The sequence below is a fragment of the Ammospiza nelsoni genome, chromosome 2 (assembly GCF_027579445.1).
Source record: "Ammospiza nelsoni isolate bAmmNel1 chromosome 2, bAmmNel1.pri, whole genome shotgun sequence".
Taxonomy (NCBI): Eukaryota; Metazoa; Chordata; class Aves; order Passeriformes; family Passerellidae; genus Ammospiza; species Ammospiza nelsoni.
The window spans coordinates 53,791,040-53,806,898 of record NC_080634.1 but is presented as its reverse complement, the minus strand read 5'-3'; the positions used below and the strand labels follow the sequence as shown (position 1 = coordinate 53,806,898).

The following is a 15,859-nucleotide window of genomic DNA, read 5'->3' as shown; positions in this document are numbered from 1 at the left end:
CATGGTCTATCAGGCAGAGGGTGCAGCAGCAAAAGGAGAGCTGCCCCCTTTTGTGGCTGTGAACTTACCACAAGTTTGTAGACTGACTTGTCACCTGGAGGCTAGTTCACTGTTCAAGGGCAGGAAAAGTAAATTAAAATTCCTCCTTTTTTAAACCTATACAAGACCTGAGGTCTTGTTGCCCTCTCAAAATGAGACCTTGAATTACTCTGTTCCATCAAGAAAGATTTGACTCTGCCTCTTGACGTGTTCCAGAGACACCACTTGGTTTTACTAAGTGGTACAACTTGAAATGGGAAGTTTGAGTTAAATGTTTCAGTCATTCCTAGTAGGAGAAGAGTTGATTGATTCACACTTGATGCTGGCCTTCTCTGTGTAGAGAACTAAGTGCCTCAGACATAAACAAAGAACCTCCCTGATCACCAAGGCTGTCATTCAGACCAGTGCTCTGCCTAACTTGTCCTCATGATTCTCTTTGTAGAGTTTCAGGGATAGATTTATTTGTATTCCAGTGGAGTCCTAATTTTACTATTTCTTCCTAGCCTTGCATTTGCAGGGGTGACCTGCAGGAGGTGAAAGTCTTCTACATTACTCACTGTCCTGACCCAAAGCTCTCCAAAGATCCAAAGTATTCTCACAGACTGTGAAAAGAAAATAAAACAAATAGAGAAAATCTACATGGTAATTCTGCAACATTCTTACCAACATCGATGTCTGCATAGGCAGCGCTTTTATAAATATAAATTTCAATTTAAAAAAAAAAATTACATATCTGCATAAAAACCTTAGTTTTCTGCACCACTTTACTAACAAGTGATTTTTTCAAAAGGCAGCAATTTAAAGTCCTCTTTGAAAAACACATTAAAAAAAAAATTACTAGAAAATGTTCAGTATTTAACATGAGTTTTCTTTACTGTTACTGTTTTTTATCACAACCCAAAGCAATAGCCATGCAATATCCTTTGATACACACTTAGCTTTTATCCTTACAAGCTATTTTTTTGAACTCACGTTTTAAATATCAATTGGAAAACAGTAAAAATCTTTCTTTTTACTCTTAGGCATGTCTGTGGATATGCAATATGTTTTCTGTGACAGCTCAGAGTTCACTGCTGAGAAGTATAAGCAGATAAACATAGAAGATGGCACCAGTTGTTCTGCAGAATTGTGTTCAGTAATACATCAATTTGAAATTCTTGAAGCTTCTGTGCAGACCCTCCCACCACCACCAATGTCCAGGTCATGGGAAATAAAATTATAGCAATGTGTATAAGTACAGTTTGTATTTCCAAGCCACAGAATAGTACCAGCCAGTATTTAACTTGAATTCTTTGCTAATGTTTAAGGCTCTGGAGACCTATCCATAATTATTTATGTACCTATTGTCCAAGTGTTCCTTGAGTTCACAGTCATAATGCTGACTGCAAGCTAAAAATAGTCAAAACGAAGAGACAGACAAAGACAGAAGGCTGCAATGAAATCTCTGTATCTTAGTGTTTATTACTTAAAATAACATCTAACCTTATTTATGATCTGTGTGTGTTTCTTAGGGATGCAGTGGCATGTCTGTAATAGCTCAAGGGGCATGAATTAAAGTAGTATTCCAGCACTGCTGGAGGCTGCACCCTGCCAGCTGGACCATAAGTTATCTACCTCTTTGGGATAGAGATTCAGAGGTTAAGAATGGGATGATACCAAGTCATACCTATTGCTTTATCCAACAGCACATAAGGGAGGCTTGAGCACACAAGCCCAAGGGGTCATTGAGGCTCAAGGGAGAAGCTACCAGCAAACCTTTGTTTCTTACTAGGAAAGAAATTATATTTCCATATGAGCAAGCATTAGTAATAGTTGTGAGATCATAGCTGAGAGGGGTGTGCTAGAATATGATTTCATTTAAGAGATCCATCAGAAAAGAGAGGGCTAACTAGCCTCCATTTCCCTCAGTGTTTTTTAATCTACTTAACTTTCCGTTCATGGATCTGTTCAACTGCCCTGGCTGTATAATTAGATATTTCTCTGGTGTAAAAAAGAAACAAATAAAACCTTTCCAGGCCTGCTTGCTGGGCTTAGTCTTCCAAGTACCAGAACACTCTTTGGTGCTCAAGAAACAGCTGTAAATGAAACAAACATCCTTCCAAAATGGCTTAGCCACAGGTGATCCTTCTTACCTACATGACCTTAACTTCCCCCTCAGGTACATCCCTTCACACCAGTCAGGCTCTGCTTTCCTTGGTTCTTCATGCTCTGCTGTCAAGGTCACTTTCCTCCATTGTATTTTCATCAGTCCATTGTTTTAGCAGAACGAACTTCAATATCTAGACTGAATCCAAGCCTTTGTTGCTGGCACATTCTATGCAATATTCTTGAAGAATGAGGTGACATGAATTCTGGCAGTTCCGTCTGGTTTTTGCCATGTTTTGGTGTTTCATCTGGGGTTATTCTGGAGCTGTATAAAGATCCCATTGCAAAACAAAGAGAAATATTGAGTGTCAGCTTTTGGACTGGAGATCAGAAGAGGTACTTGAACCTACAGGATGATGAAAAATCTTGGAGTTCTGCAAACAGTTTTGGCAAATTTACTTTGCCTCATCTCTGGAAAGCAGCCTTCCACATGTGGCACTAATCTTTATCTTCCTATCTTTGTAGAGTAGAGAAAGGTTTAGCTAATTGTGTCAAGGACAGGCTTCACCCTTTAGCCGCGCTACAGCCTTAGTTGCACAGCATAGGCTGTCATAAACGACCCACTGCATATTCTGAGTCATCTGTTGTCAAACTAGAAAAAAGGTCAAAACCACAAGGAATTTGTAACTCTTTTGGCTGACTTGGTCTGCCATTTAAGGTCTCAACAACAGAACTGCTGATAACTTCCATATCTTGCTGCCAAAAAACCAAAACCATATCCATGGCCATCTTCCAGTTTTTAAGCCAAGTCATACATTTTGGAAGTGGTAATCAACTGTGTCAGCTCTCCCTTTGGTTGTTTTACAAGTCTGGCTAGGTTCTGCCCTGGTAGAAGGTTTTGTGATAATGAAAGATGAAACACAGATGAGATTAGGACAACCTTTACTGGTTTTCAATCAAAGAGTAAAATCTGATCTCACAAAAATGTTTTCTGATGTTATGTTTAATTTAACTATTCTTGACAATTTATTTTCTCAATAAAATGCTTCATAAAAACAGGAACGGAATGAAAAATAGCCCATTTTCTGCAGGAGTACTGCAAGGGGACTAGAGAAAGGACAAACACAAAAATTATTCTCATAAAGGAGACAGCAAGCAATTTCATTTGAGTATTTGCTAGAAAGCTAGAAAAAGAGAATGGTTGATTACACAAGAATATATTAGATTTAAGCAACTTCGGCATGCATTACTCATGTTTTCATGTATTGCCTCAATTGCCATGACACCTCTAAAATTCTTGCACCCACACTCATATCTGCATATAGTAATCCCATGGCAGAATAAATCTGGACTTTTTCAGTTCACTTATCAAACAAATTAATTACTGGAAAAGTCTGTTTACCAAAATGAATAAATAGAGCTAGACAACTTAATAGAGCCATTCATCTTTAAGTATTAAACAAAGAATAAGGAATGCTGTGATTTGTCAGATCATACAGAAATACTGCAGAGTGGAGATGTTACTCACCATCTTGTCTACATGTGTCATGTTTGTCTTTCACATATTTGCCAGTGTCTTCCTAAGGTTCATGAGAACCAGGGTAAAGCTAACTTCATATACTGGACATTCCCCTTTCCACAAAGTAGAAGAGGATCATGATAAAGCAGGGTCACTGCTCAGGTACCCCTGAACAGCCATTCAGAGGCAAGAGAATGGGGTTTTATCTTACATTGAGAAGACTGAAGGTAGGAAAATTCAGTGTAAGGCCCACTCCATTCCCTGAAACCATGAATGCTCTGCCTCCAATATTGAAAGGTTTTGGAGAAAGTAGTGAGGGAAGAGTGATCTTGCTGTGTGCACCCTTGCCCATCACAAAGGAATTTCAGGAGTGCCTTGAACAGACCTGCATGGTTACAAGAATCTAATTTCACATGTAATGATTTCTCTGGGTTGTAAAATAATGAAGCATTCTTTCTATTCCTGGCTTCTCCTTATTTACTCAAGATTATACAGTAAATCAGTCTACCCCTAATCTAGAAGATGGGCATGATAATTTAATTACCCTCAAAAAACCTCTACTGAATTTTTCAATGGTAAGACAAAAGATTTTAATGTCGGAAGAGAAGCTACTCACTGTGAACAGCAAGCATTCACAGGGAATATGAAGTCATTTTGTCAACTACCTGGGATTCCAATTATCCTGCCTGCAGGTTGCATGAAAAATCTTGGGGTTTTAGCTCCTCTCCTGAGATGTTCTCTATCAATGCAAGCATTAGGCTTATAGTTCTGTAGGAGTGCAGGCAATTACACTCCCCACTTTAAAGAAGCTTTATTATGCACTGTGATTACTTTAGGGAGAATACTGTCTTTGCTACTAAGTGCAAATCTAATGGATAATATCACTGCACAAGTTCAAGCAATGTACAAGAGCTTTTATTTCCATCAAGCAAGATGTTTGATGTTTAGGGAAAAAAAATTGCAGAATGGTCATTCATAAAGGCACTGCTGCACTCAGTCAGATATTTAAGAGTTAGGAAAATTCAGCAGGAATGTAGACTGATGTTCTCAGCTGTGCCTAGATAATAATTTACAAGGACCTTAAAAGTTTCTTAGGAAATTCCTAGCTCTACAAAAGGTTTGTTTTTTCCATGTTGCTGCTGCAGACTCGACAATGTTTTTCCCCCAATTTAATCTGCATTTACATTCACTCAGGGTTGAATCCCAAACTAAATGGGACTGTGTCCTGTAGAGATTAATTCTTGATTCTCAGAGAAGAGGACAGATAAAGTATGCAATGCTCCTAAGATGGCTGTTATCTTTGTAGTTAGTACCACCGTAAAGAACTTCAAAATAAATTGATTGAGGTTTCACAGGTCTTTGCTTAACACAGTAAAAAAACTTACAGGAAAGATTCACTGGATGTCAAGTTAGTGGCAAACATTATCTTTAATATCTAAAAGGTAATGTAATTAAAACAACCAAAAAAAGATGTGGTTGTTATTTTGCTAGGATGCAAACCTGACATCAAAATGCTCTATGGCCAACACACCATTTGGTGTTTGATAGCACCACCAAGCCTGAGGTAACAGACCTTCAAGAAAAACAAGGGTTTGCAGCATGGAAGTAGTTTCACACAAGAAAACTCCCCAAATTGCTGGTGTGGAGTCACAACATGGCAGTGCTACCAGTATTTTGCTTTCCATTGTGAGGCATTGTACATGTACACTGTATTTCAAATATAGCTGTCACTTAGTAGATTGATTACATTAGTGCAAGGCTTCTCAAGTTTTATGATGCCATGGCTTTCTCAACAGCAGGGAACAGTCACTCTTACAGATCTACTACATTTTTGCCAGAAAATAAAAGGCTAATGACTTGAAATATGAATGCCACAGTAAGGCCCATGATTAATAGCCACTGAGTAATAAAATCATTGCTGACAAAATATGTTGAATGACAAGTTTAAATCTTTTCCAATGAAAAGTTTAAATATCCCCTTGGGAAAGAAGTCCTCTGTCTTGTTTCCAGTGCTGCAGAGGCATTTTTTATTCAATTGCTTCTTGGGCAAGTGTTGTGAAGCAGTTTCCAGCACATGGACAAGAACCAAGACTTCCCATTCTCAAACACATTTTTCTGTTAAAAGGGAGGGTGTGTACCTCTCCACTTTGTCTGTGTCCTCAGGAGTCCTGCACTCTTTGCTGAACAGTGGCCCAAAGGATTTCAATGGCCTCATGCTGGACCTTTCCATAGCTGTTTCAGAAAGGAGGTATCACAGATTAAATTCCTTTAAGCTAAGTAGGATACAAAACCTGTCTGCTCCATTTTGTTGTAGACATTATATTGCTGTGGTGACACAGCCCCTACTTCCTACCTTCTTCAGATGATGGTCTGGTTCTCCCTCTCCAACAAGTACCAAGCCCACCTCTTATGCCCAACAGCTTTCAGCTGAGGGGCTGAGGCAGGTAAGGAGAACTGTTCTAATTCCTCAAAGCTCTAAAAAATAAAAGGGATTATACACCCAGGTTATGGAAATGAGATCTGTGCCTCAGCTCTTCACTAAGAGGGAAAATTCATTGAGAAACTGATGTTTTGTAGCATAAAACTAAATGCCACAGAATAGTTGGTTACTGCTGCTAGAGAAAACTAGATTGGGAGTATCATGGGAAAATACCAAACAAGAAGATTTTTCTAAAACATGCTCATTTCTTCATCTCCTGAATTATGTGGTAGTTGTTTATAGTAGTTAGTCCTAAGACTTGTCTTCAAATGATACACAGTACAATAGCCCACTAAACAGCACCAATCCACTGGAAATACCAAATTACATTAAAGAAATGTGTAGGGAGATGTTGCTTCAGCCAAGAGGAATGTGGGCCAGGTGACAGGCTCCAGCTTTTGGGGGGGCTACCCCCACCAGAGGAGTCCTAATACCATCCATCACATAGTCAGCCAGAACACAGCCCCCTAAGCCAAGGAAAAGATCTGACCTCACATACAGAGACCAGAGGGCAACACCACCACGCCCTGGCCCCTACCCTTACTCTCTTCACATTATCATCCTTGACCTAAAACCATGCCAGCTGTAGGCCCAGCTGGGCTATAAAAGGAAAATAGCAACCACCTTTTCTTCTAAAACTTTTCATCATTCAACTTACATAGTTTGTCTCCAGGGCATGATACAAGAGGGTACAATAAGCACTAAGTGCCTGCCCCTCATTTTCCCTGTCAATGTTTCTTACCAGCAAAGCCCCACAAGGCTGCACCCACAGTCCAGTCTGTCCCAGTGCAAGCAGTCCACAGCAGTCCACATTACTGCTGACTCCTCCTTGCTTTTCAGGACACCCCTGCCATGACTGTCACTTTTTTTACTGGCCCAAAGCCCACAGCTGCAGCTCTTTCCATCATGGGAATTGCTGAGTCCTTATTTCCCTAAACTGCTGCCTCTCCACCTGCATTTTCCATCACCTGGAGGCTGTCAGGCCAGAGAGCAAATATGGTGATGAAGCCTTCCTCAGTGCTGTCTAAAGCCACAGAGGAAAAGAGCAGCCCTGTCCAAATGCCAACAGTGGCACAGCAGGCCCTTGCCCATTCACATCGCAAGTGCCATTCTTCTAGGCAGACCTCTGCTTCCCAGGACTTCCCCACAGAACCTTCAAAAAGCAACCAAAACAACCTTTTAAAATATGCCAGCTAGGATACCAATTCCTGCTGACTCCTTAAGATCTGCAACCTAGTTTTCCAGCACTGCTGGGCTGCTGGTGGGCTCACAGGCAGGCTCATGTCAGTACAGACTAATGTACCAACTGAATTAGACACACAGCCCTTCATACAGCACAGGGTAACAGAGCAGTGGTGCTGCTGCAGTATGTATTGAAAATCAGGCATCTTTGCCTGGGACCTGGTATTTTACACAGTATTATGATTTGTTATGCACAGTAAGGCAGAGATGCCCAGACCACATAATATTTTCTCTCTCATAAGAGCTTAAGAACTCTGCTTCCCTAAATGTAAATGGAGAATTTGAGGAAACACAAGCCTTTGATGTGTGTGGGGAGATGTAATGCATTTAGGCAGAATATTTTAATTATGTGAATTACAACAGGACAGCCTGCTCTTTTTCTTTTTAGCATGCTGAGTCATTTCCACTTGGACTCTGCAAACATGGACCCTTGCACTGAGTGTTTAAGTATTTGGAACAAACAATTAATGTTGTGCCCCAGCTTTCGCAAGCCTTGTGCAGAATAAAGACATTACTCCTTTTCTTCTCTCTTTTCCTTGTGCTTGTTAGTGCCTCTTTTGGAGGAGACTGCAGCTAGTTGGGCACCCCATTTTGAGATACAGAGTGCCAAGGGCCAGTTTGCTGAAACTATCTCACCCAGTTCCCAGGGATTGACTTCTGAGCCTTCTCTGAGGCTTTTAGTTGCCATCCAGTCTCATTTGTGTACAAAATATGGAGAGATGAGTCAGAGTAATTTCTCGCCCTTTATGAAGAAAACCTGATACCTCGTGCATAGTTGTGGTATTTCTACACACAGTTTACATACTAGCCACCAACCCAGTTTTATTTTTCTTTTGAATCTTTTGATTTTTTTCATACAGTAATTGTTCTGCTGAACTCTATAGCTAAATGAGGTGTTTATTCAGCATCTGTGCCTTCTAAATATTTACTAATGAAGATCTTTTTAAAAAAACTTTTTCCCTCAGCTTATTGACTAGCGTAACTTTTTCCATTTCTTTGATCCTGAAGCCCCCTTTATTTTAATTATCCTCCCTTTTGGCAGCCAAAAGAAAATGTGGCAATATATTCTGAGCCCTTCCTCACCCCTCCAGTTAACAGAAATACCGGTTGTGGATCAAAGAACCCATCAGAACAAACTGCTTCCTATGCAATAAGCCCTCTGTCTCTAGAATAAGCAAGTTTATCTTCATTGTGCATTCCGATAAGATGTTATTATAGCAGTGACTTTAATTACATTTCTCATTATTATATTAGTGTGCAGCAACATAGAGTTTCACTGAATCTAAATGTGTTACATTGTAAAATATGGTGCCTTCAAGTCTTGTGATGGAAGCCACAAAACAACAACAAAAAAGGGGTTAGTTTTACAGTTGGACAGATGTTTCTGTGAAAGGAATGATGAAATTTTTCTGGAAAAAAAGTCTTGAGCATGGAAAAGGATGAAGAGACATCATGAAATGGCAACAGCATATGCCTTGTGTACTGTACATCATCTCTGTAATTCAAATGTGGTAAGACTCTAGAAAATAAATGTCTGCTTTATGATTTAAGCTGATTTATGATTTTCCTGTCTGAAGTTCATACAGTGATATACCTACAGGTATGCTTTAGTGGCAAATCTTAAAATGTTGATTTGCTTTCCTCCATAAGAAATAGTTTCTTCTCTCCTTATTTCTCATTTGGTTTGCTTGGGAGTTTTTTTATGGTAAGACTAGAAAATGTAAGACTAATGAACTATCTCAAAGTATTTAATCCTAGGCATTGAGTCAGTTAAAAATATTTGTAGCTATAAAAACATTCTTCAGGACTTGTACATTTCAGATGTCTAATAGTCCCTGAACAGATGCTGAGTAAAACAGATCTTTATGTATCTCAGCTTCTCTGATAACTTGATTAAATATGAGGTCTGGTATTTGGTGCCAGGTGTTTCCCAGGGGAGTGAATTTATCACATGCTTAGTCTTGCAATCCTTATTTAATAACTACTTGATCTATAACTTAATGTTAGTTCCTATGAACTGCAGTCAACTTTTAAATCAGGGCATAAATTACCAAATGCATCTCCCTGTGAAAAGCACAGATCTCCAAACAGACTGTTCCTACTTGTCCTATGGAGTGGCAATAACTTCATGATCTCCAAGACAACAACATGTTTGCAAGGAGTGGATTAGAGTGCAGTGGTCTCCTTCTTGGAACTCCTAAGCAAAATATTCAGTCAGTACCCAACTTGTTTCAAAGAAGACACAGGGTAAAATGATGCACTGCATGACCCCTATTGCTGGAAGCAACTGTAAATTTGTGAGGTTCTTTTTCTGCCAGATAATAAAATACAGATAATCTGATCCATATAAATCAAGTTTTTAATTAAAATACTTTGAGTTTTCTAGAACAGATGGCATTTTCCCTTCTAATTGCTGCATCCTGCTTTAATGCCAACACTGAACAAATAAGATATGTTTATCAGTACAATGTTATAGTCATGTATCACTGAGGGTTTTTTCCTTTTTATATTTTGAGTTTTAAATAGTCTAGTTTATAAAGATGTCCTTTTTTCTCCCCTGGCAGGCACATATACTGTCTTTCTTTAAACTGTGGGAGTGTTTTAAAATAAAATATTATTAAGGAGATGTTTACAGTCAACATTAATTTTTAACATCTTTACACGTTTTCATCTGGAGAAGAAAGGCTGAGGACACCATTTAGTGATAAGAGTTTCAAATGACCTTCCAAGATGGGCTTTCTCCATAAGTGAAACACATCTTTGCAGTCTCTGTTTTGAAAAATTTGTTAATGAGCTTTTAACTCCATAAAAAAGAAAAAGGGTGGAGGAGGGGGGAATTACTGGCTTGTTGTTGTTGTGAGCATTCTTTTCCCTTCCTAGAGCAAGAATATGAAGAAACCATATAAGCACGTGAAAATCCAAGCAACCATACCTTCTAAGTAAACAGAACACACAAGGACATTTTAGGGATAACTGCTACACTAGATAAGACAAAGTTTCCAGTTAGATTGGAAAAGACCTCCAAGACCACCAAATTCAACCTCCATCTGAACAGCGCCACGTTCACTAGGTCATATGACAGTGTGCCACACTTTCTTGGGTTTTGAACACTTCCAGGGATACTGACTCCACCATTGCCTGGGGAGCCTGTTCCTGGGGAGCACCACTCTATCATTAGTTTTGCCTGGGAGAAGAGGCCAACCCCCACCTTGCTACAGCCTCCTTTCAGGCACTTGTAAAGAGTGACGGAATTGTTCAAGCTGAGTTTCAAACAGAAGGAGGCACATCAGAACTGAAATTAACACATCAAGATGACCCCACTCAATATTTCCACAATCTTCTTCATACCTCTTCTTCATTGACAATGTGGCCAAGAGAAAAAAATTATCTCTATGGACTCATTTTAAATCTGCTTCCAGAAAAGGTCAGGAATGATACCCTGTCAGGTCAATAGTTTCTTCTGAAAAGTTCTGTTCATCAAGGATGGCTTCACTGGCCTCAAAAATTTAGTATCTAACATGGAAATAATATGTGTTGGACAAAGTCTTGACTGGTACAGAAGCCTATCACTGAAATAGAGAGATTGCTTTACAAAGATTGCTTAATTGCAAGGTATTGCAATTGCACTTGTGGTGTGTGATCAGGAGATAGTTCGGACAGCTCTACGTGTTCTTGGAAATAAATTAAAAAAAAACAAAACACACACACAAAACCACAAACCAAAACCAGAAATTCAGTCTTATGAAGCTGAAAGCATTTTGAAGCTAAATCAGCTGAAAAGAAAGAAAATAAATAGAAAGGAAATAATAATTAGGAACTGCTTAAAACATTCTAGGAGATACTTTCAAAGCCACAATCCAACTGAGAATGGAGGCTATTCTGGTTAACAGAGAACAGACAGACCCCAAATGAGTATGAATGCAAATATGTTCTATAAAACATATAAGACAAAAAAGAAATAGAGATTTTAGAAAAAAAATCATTATGGAGAAAAAAGGAGGATAAATCCATGGATGGCAAAAGTAGCAGTAAGAAAGGGGTTAAGTATTCCAGATAAATTAAAGTAATTCAAACAATTATTTGTTCAGTACTAGGTAAAAATTATAGAACTGAGAATAAAATTAGAGATTTCCAAAACTATCTGGGAAAAATGGAGTTAAATTACTTATACTGCAAGGTAATAACATTTTCTATTTTAACAATAACTGAAGATGATGTTAAAAAGCAAACCCTGACTTAAGACATTTTGAAATCATCAGCTCAATAGCTTCTTGTAAAAAGTTATGCTTACTGGGTTCCCTGGTCTTAAAAATTCAGCATCTAACACCTTGTTCTCAAGGATTTTAAATGTGAGCACTAATGAGCTCTATGGCCAACACATGCTACTTCAACAGATTTGGAAAGGTTAGGAACAGTAAAGCAGAAGACAGCTAATATTATGTTAGCATTTTGAGATATATGGAATATGTGGGGTGATTAGAGATCTCTCAGATTTAAAAACAGTTCCAGGTAAAACTATGAAACAGTTAAAACAGGTCATGGTTGCTAAAGGATTAAGGGAGGACGACAGGAGGATGGCATATGTACCACCACTCAATAAATGCATCTGATGAAATTAAAACTGAATTAAAAGATTAACTGGTAAAGGAAATGAGCTTGATATTACAGACTTTTCAGAGGTATTCAGCTTCACGCTACCTGACATTTTAATTAAGAAATTAATGTAAGCTGTATTGAATTTGTATTATTTTAAATTGATTAAAAACTGACTAGTTCCTAGGTCTGAAAACATCACCATAAATGGGGAAAATTTTATCAGCTTGATGGATTTTTAATGAGGGCACAAAGAGATAATTTCTCGACCTAACAGGATTTAACTATCTTTTTAATAATGACACAGAAGAATCTATGAAGTTGTTACTGAGAACTTTGCCAATGACACAAATTATGGCATTGTTGAAAAAGGAGGACAAAAAAATTGAAGAGAATATGTAATTAGACTGTCGGTAGTGCAGGTGAGGACCTCAAAGTCATTCTATCCCTCCCCATTTCCATGAAAGAACCAGCTGTTCTGACAGATTTTTTGCCTAATCTGCTCTTCAGAGGCAGAATTTCTCCCTCAGCAATGGGGAAGTTATTCCAGTACTTGCTTGTAAGCCTGGCTCAAGAAAACAGCATGTTTCTGCACACTCTGTTCCTGTCTGTAAGGTGGCATGCTGGAGTCAAGAATGTTTGCAGGTCAAGGTGTGAGAGGATGGGGAGTCTAACCTAGAACCTAAATAAATCTTGGGCTTCATCTCAGCAAGAGACAAAATTATTAAATATTGGTGTGATCTCCATAAGTTGAAATAGAGACTTCCAAGGTCAACTGTTCTCTGTGTATGTCCCCTGATTTCTAGTAGAGCTGGAGAAGCCTGGGTTCTTGATGTCCACCATTCAAAAAATGTTGAAAATTTGGAATCAAAGGGGAGTCCAGCAACTCTTAAGATTATTTAATCACCTGATATTTAAGGGCCATTGCCAAGTGTATGAAGGAAAAGGTAGAGCATAAGCACAGGCTGTAAAAGAATATGCAGAAATAATGAACTTTTAGTCCCATGTGTAAAGAAAGACACAAGATGAAACTGCTAGTAGCTGAAGTTGGAAAAATTCAGAACAGAGAAAGCCATTTTTTTTTACAGCCTGTGCTTATGCTACCTTGTAAGCCGAGGACAAGCCTGACCACGGAACAACTTAGCAAGACTTGTAATGGATTTTCCATCACTAATGATTTCAAAATCTCTTTTTCCAGAAGATTTGCTCTAGCTCAACCATAGCTGTTGGCTCTGATGCCAAAGTTCAGGGAAATCCTGGGACCTCTGTATATATGTGAAGCCAAAGAACAGTGGCTTATTCTTACTACCAATGAATCTTTACATATTGTTTCTCTTCCATACTCTTTATTTTCATCCATGCAAGTCCTCAGCAACAAGAAAACTGCTAACATTAGAAAGATAAAGAATGGGCTTAGATAAAATGGCTGAGAGTTCATCTGATTCTTCTCAACACTAGGTGTGAAGTTCAGAAGGTGAAGTGAAGGCAGGGGATTACAGCAGTTCTTGAATCAATGCCAGCTGAGCCAGAGGCACATAAATATTTCATCCAGGTCAAGCAAACATCAGGGAGGTGATTTATCACAGGTTTCAGCCAGTGATGGCTGAAAAGGGTGGAAAGAATCCTTGCAGACTTCGCCTACTATGGTTTACTAAGTCATCAATGCTGCTGTGCTAAAGGAACAAGAAGTGCAAGTAGATTGTCTCTGTCCTCTTCCTCCTCACAGTTTTGAGGACAAAGTAGCAGACTGTCAACTGGAAGATCATCTTCTTCCAACTAATCTCAGCTAGTCTGGCATCAATCCACATATCTTGGAATAAAAAGACATCTCAAGAATCATATTGTTCTGAGCATCTCAAGTCTTATTCTCTGCAGCAGAGAACAAACTCAGCACCAATAACAAGACAGGTAGCTGGATCTCAGTGTGCTAAAAGCTTTGGAGAATTAAAGTCAAGTCATTGTATGTGGATCACAGAAAAAGGAAAAAAATCAAGGGACCCTATGGAGATTTAGTATAATAAGATGAAGACAAATTTCCCTGGAATTCCTTAGAATTTATGGGGGTTTAGCTCAGAGCAGAAATTGCCCCCAAAATCTTTAATAACAAATATGATTTCATTCTTTTAGCTGGTACTTACATACACACACTAACAAAAATCTTGTTATGGTACTGGATAGGAAATTATCCTTTCCACTTACAAAAACTGTAGTAACCTGGCCAGTCCAAATATTTTGCAGAGTCTTTTTCATCTGGTAATTGAAAGGTACAGAGAATAAATTCATTTGTTCATGCCACAGTATGCTCATTCACTTCCTGACACCTCTTCCAACGCTGGATGAAAAGTGCAATGAAACTAAATGACAAATTGCAGATCTCACTAGTCATCTGACCCAAAAGGGAGAGAATCCCCATCCTGGTGGCAGTACCTGAAGCCACTCAGCCTGCTCACCTCTGTGTCTCCCAATATTTCTGAACTATTGTTTTTCAGTTTTCTCAGGTGGTTGTTGTTATTCCATCTACTCCACTGGTGATTCCCTTTATTCCTTCTCTCCCTTTAGGCATACACCTCCAAACTTGCCTGCCTACATCCTTCTTCTGCCTCTCTGGATTTATAGCTTCACTTGCAGAATCTGAAGCGAAGAGCAGTGAGATGAGCAATTGCAATTCCTTTTCTGTGACAGTACAGACCACCCAGCTGCCCAGCACAGTCTCTGCAGTGCTGCATTCACCAACACATTGCACAAGATTGCAGCTGCTTTTTCCACCTGTTTTTCTTCTGAGAATTAGCATCTTAAACCATAAACATTCAGGAAATTGATGCGAGTAGCACAAAACATGTTTATAAAAGCAAATGTTTCATCCTGTTTGTGCTGGAAAAGATGTGTGAAGGAAGACTCCCTGATGGTTCAAGTGCTTATTTGTAAACCTGATACAGATGTGTCCCAACTGTTGGGACCTTAATTTGATACTGAGATACCCAAACTGCCTGTGAATAAGAAGCAGGATACCCTCCAAGCTTCCAGACAGCACAAGAAATATCAGAGTCAAACCCAAGGGTAAGGAGTTGGGGCTGGTCCAGCCCTATCCTGGGAAGGGGAGTAAAAGGTGTGGAGCTAGGCATCCTGGCAGGGTTTGGGCTTGTAGTTCAGGCACCCACAGAGAGAGTGAGATGGTGACTGCTGCTGCTTGAATAATCAGCTTCATCTTGGCAATGCTGCCCCACATGTCTGACTCCACCCTGCAATACTGGAACAGCTCTCCCTTTCCAGGGCTCTGGCACAGACAAAGCGGGCAACAGAACCACAACTATGTTGCTGTTCCCAAAAATCTGCTGCCAGAGGCAAGTGCCTGCTGTGTCTTTGCCTGGAGAGAGCCCTTGAGGAAAATGTAACTCATGCAGTAAGTCCAAGATACCGTGGCTAGGAGTCTTCTAGTGCCTGCAGCAGCACACTTGGAGCTGTTTGAGGGATCTCCATCACCCAGCACACGACACTGCTGGTGTAACAGCTGTTCCTTGTCCAGTGCTGGACACTGCCAGTACTCCACTGGAGCCCTGGAGCAGTACCTGCAGAGTCAGTGTATCTACAGCTCTCAGGAACTTGCAGCTCCATCCAAGTGGAAAATTCATGTTATTCTATATTTTACACAGTATCAGCGCTAAAAGGCATTAGTACTTTTTCATACATTTTACAGCTACATCCAGTCTTTACTATTTTCTACATAACCTTTTATTGGTGCTTTTCTTTACATACTTATCCAGTACAAAAATACAAAATACAGACCAAAATAAGAATACTCCAATAAGGTTTTGTTTTATGAGTAAAGAGGGTTGGTCCATGTTTTGTGGGAGGGGATTTGAGAAAGTTACATCGTGTGTAGGCTAAGGGAAGGCTTTTGCAAA

At 39.3% G+C, this 15,859-nt stretch overlaps 1 long non-coding RNA gene across 1 annotated transcript; it reads right to left on the bottom strand.

Annotated features, from left to right (window-relative positions):
* Window positions 1-301: 301 nt before the first annotated feature.
* On the bottom strand, window positions 302-6,990 carry LOC132087391 (uncharacterized). The gene is made up of 3 exons (XR_009420509.1): window positions 6,865-6,990; window positions 2,172-2,449; window positions 302-641 (listed from the first exon to the last, which is right to left on the bottom strand). It is a non-coding gene; the product is annotated as an uncharacterized LOC132087391 (long non-coding RNA).
* Between the last annotated feature and the right edge of the window lie 8,869 nt (window positions 6,991-15,859).